Below are 3907 nucleotides of genomic sequence, written 5' to 3'. Positions count from 1 at the left end.
ACACGTCCCCATGGGTTGCTAGTTTGCAGGTATGTTTCAAGATTAAAGACCAAACAGCATTCTTTATTGATTTGCAAATGATTTTTTTTATTAAGCTGCAGATTTAAATCAGACAGAGAAGAAGAAAATTGTTTACTTTTACATTTAAACAGCTTTTTTTTTTGTAGTAGTAGTAATAGAGTAATACAGAGGTATCTAGTGTGTTTGCATGAGTATGAGTGGCCAAATAACACAGAAGACAGTCAGAGTGTGCTGGATTTTAAACACAGTGGCGCCTCCCATAATATGTTCCAGTTGGATTTCATTTCCATTCACTTTAGTCACTCGAAATATTTCAAAAGGTGGAATGAGCACCTCTTTTTGAGATTCATTTTGTGAATACTTTTCAATGGACACACCAAAGCAGCTTGTTATTGTGAACAATGTTCCTTTTGCGGAGCCCCCTTTTTCTGTTCTAAACTCCTCTGCTACGCTTTTGTTTTTAGAGGTTGAAGTAAAGGTTCCAAACCTTAAAATTTTACCTTTAGTAGCATTGAATATTTTGCTATCTCCTCTGTACACCTCGTAAGATTCAGGATTCTTGGGTCTCAGTCTTATCAGGGCGTCTGTCAAATGAAAATGCCACGCCTTGAATGGAAAGCTGCTGTAATTTTTTCTTCCTGTTTTGACTTTTTCGTTTAACGTGGCGCTGTGATTATGCTTACTGTCCATAGTGTAAACATGGATTGCCGTGGCTTGGAGAAGACTCAATTCCTTAGAGTTTAGCTTCTTCATTCTTTCTTCTGCTTCTTCCCATGCCTCACGTAGTTTTGGGTATTCTCGGTATTCACATAATTCTCTAAGAATATATTCACGGTTAAATTTCTTTTCAATTTCATCTCTACAGCCGCGATATTGATAATCAAGGGCATCTTCAGCCATGTCCATTGGTATTGGGTTCTCACATTTTATCTGAAAAAAAAAAATAATAATAATAATAAAGAACACGCGCATCAGAACCCCAGTTTAATGACCCGCACGAGCGCGGGCATGCCTGATACGCGCATTGTAAAGCAATAGAAGCGCGATGCTTTGCAAACAAGTGTAATATTAGCTTCATTTAATAATAAACCGCAATGCAATAACACCCCCCACGCGAAATGCAATCAACATACACAATAAAATAAAGACGCCTCAATCAGGCAAACGTGGGCTGTATTTATTTTTAAGTGATTAAAAAAATATGGATGTTTACACTGTTCTTTAAGAAACGGCAATTTTCACGGCGAACTAAACATTACGCAATGGGTACACTTCACGGAAATCGAGAAATCTGTGTAACCGTGAAAAAAAAAAATCCAGCCTTAGTTATGAAAGACAAGCTGGTAAGCGCAGAACAATGAAATCTATAGAAGCACAACCTGTGGAAGCTCCAGCAATGCCGCGGCAGACAGGAGAAGAATCGAGAGCGCTGCGGGATTCATCTCCGCTGTTCCTTCTTCACCAACCGGATAAGAACTTCACAGACCTGTTTGTAGGACACGTGGAATCTACAAAGGAAAGAATATTTACTGTAATCAAATATTCATAAAAACTCCAAGTCACAGTAGTTACTCCAGCTCAGTCACAATAAAGGATGGAGGAAAAATAAACTAGACAGGACCGGGGCCAGGTTATACACAAAAAGAACAAACACATTTGCAGACGTCAAATTAATGAATTTCCTTATTATTTCTTTCTTAGTAGACGCCCTTATCCAGGGTGACTTACAATTGTTACAAGATATCAGTAGTAGTGGTTAGGGCTCTGGACTCTTGACCGGAGGGTCGAGGGTCAAATCAAGTCACTGAACCTCCTTGTGCTCCGTCCTTCAGGATGAGACGTCAAACAAACGAGCTCCTATTGGAAGTGACTCTGCAGCAGCCATTGACTCCCTGTGTGTGTGTGACCCTGAGCAAGTCACTGAACCTCCTTGTGCTCCGTCCTTCAGGATGAGACGTCAAACAAACGAGCTCCTATTGGAAGTGACTCTGCAGCAGCAGTTGTGATGCATAGTTCACCCCCTGGTCTGTGTCTGCTAAATGACTTTTGACCACAATAACAAAATAATAATAATAATAATAATAATAATAATTGAAACTGAAAGGGTTCAAATGAGCCGTGTGCTACTTCCAGTAAAGGTTAATAATTATTGGTTTTATGACAAGATTATCATGTTTATATAGTCTTGTTCCCAGGCTGTTAAAGACAAGTTGTCTGGCCAAGTCCCAGATTATACAAGAAATAGATTACTTATTATCAACGGTAAGTAAATGAAAAAAACACTGTATATATAAAGAATAAATGGTTAACAAAAGGGGAGTCTGCTTTATTAAGTATACGTAAGGTAATAATAATAATAATAATAATAATAATAATAATAATAATAATAATAATAATAAATATTTAATTTAGAGGGCTGTGACAATGTGCCCCGCCCCTGTGTGCATTTGTGTGTTAAGTGTTGTGTGTTAATGTTGGTGTATAGAGATTGGTACGCGGGATATAAACGGGTCTGTGTTTCATGTGTATTTAAAAAAGTAGATTTGTATTTAGGCACGAGGAGAGCACAAATCACTTCACGTGCTGGTTAAATGTAATATGTGAGCACGGGGTTGCACGTAATGAATTCACGTGCTGGGATTCAAGTGAATAATTAATTAGTAATTGAATCCCAGCACAACAGTATATATAGACACATTTTCATTCACTCGGGGTTGTTGGGTGTTCGAGAGTGGAGAACGGGTGTGGAGAAGGAGTAACTGAAAGTGAAAGAAAGTAAATATAAGTTATTTGTACTCACCGTGTTTGTTTGTCTGTTCATCCACCGTTTGTTTAAATGTTAGTCCGTTTTTGTTTGTCTGTTTATTTTGGCGTGAAGTGCCGTGTCCTGTGTTTTTGTATGTTTACAGCCTTTTTATTTTCTGTTCTGAAACCATTCGCTCAGCTCCACCAAACCACACCTCTCTGTTGTTTATTTCCTGGCTCTGGTCTGACGCCACCCCCTCCGGCCGTCTTTGTGGCAAGGGCTCAGAGACCTTTTAAGTAGCGTGTTTCTACACAATGCAAAATTATTATTATTGGTAAAGCGAGCTATGAAAAAAAATCCTGCAAGAAGCAACAATTTAATGGGCTTGACAATGTGATGCTTTTTATAACAGCTGCTGTAAAACAGCTACACTGTTAACGGATCAGATATCCTAGCCCTACATATAAAAGAAAAAGATTGCTCCAGTAAAAACCCAACTGTATAAATGGGGAATTCTATGTTAAAATAATGTGATATCTTGTAACTATTGTAAGTCCCCAAAACCTAATAAATGTGTTATTCCTGTGAATTACTTTTTTCAATCCTAATGCGTGATCCAGTTTGATGTGTTGGAATCGCGCACGCTAGGCAACATTCACTCTCTCTCTAGACTCCAGCACGAAGCCACCACAGCGTGTAATTGCCGGTTTCAGAGAGAGAGATTCTGCCTATGTACTTTTCCATATTTTATACAAAAATACGTTCTTAATAACAATAATTGCAACAATAGCAAAAATACATTAAAAAAATAAATAAAAACTTTAACCCATCTTCCGGGTCATCTTGTGTTTGTTGTAAACGGTGACGGTGTTCAAAGTACCTTGCTCAAGGGTACAGCAGTTCAGTCACTCTCGCATTTCATTTCACTGTTTCTTTTCACATCCTGTCTTGTTTGCGCGGTTAATCACATGCAAGAGCTCCGTTTCTTTACAGTTTAAAGGGATTGTTAGTAACTCATAAACACACAAACATCTTACTGGCTTTGCGCTTGCATTAGTCCAGGAGTCTGCAGCCCTGGTCCCGGAGAGCCGCAGAGTCTTCCGCTTTGTGTTCGAGTTCTCGAGTTCTCAGTCGCTTAAT

The 3907-nt window shown here is 38.7% G+C and overlaps 1 long non-coding RNA gene across 1 annotated transcript; it reads right to left on the bottom strand.

Moving 5' to 3' along the window:
- Positions 1-587: 587 nt before the first annotated feature.
- Positions 588-3216, bottom strand: LOC131736362 (uncharacterized). The gene is made up of 3 exons (XR_009328095.1): positions 2822-3216; positions 1401-1529; positions 588-951 (listed from the first exon to the last, which is right to left on the bottom strand). It is a non-coding gene; the product is annotated as an uncharacterized LOC131736362 (long non-coding RNA).
- Between the last annotated feature and the right edge of the window lie 691 nt (positions 3217-3907).

Source organism: Acipenser ruthenus, unplaced genomic scaffold (assembly GCF_902713425.1).
Source record: "Acipenser ruthenus unplaced genomic scaffold, fAciRut3.2 maternal haplotype, whole genome shotgun sequence".
Classification (NCBI taxonomy): domain Eukaryota; kingdom Metazoa; phylum Chordata; class Actinopteri; order Acipenseriformes; family Acipenseridae; genus Acipenser; species Acipenser ruthenus.
Note: the sequence above shows the minus strand (reverse complement) of the source record. Positions and strands in the feature narration are given on the sequence as shown.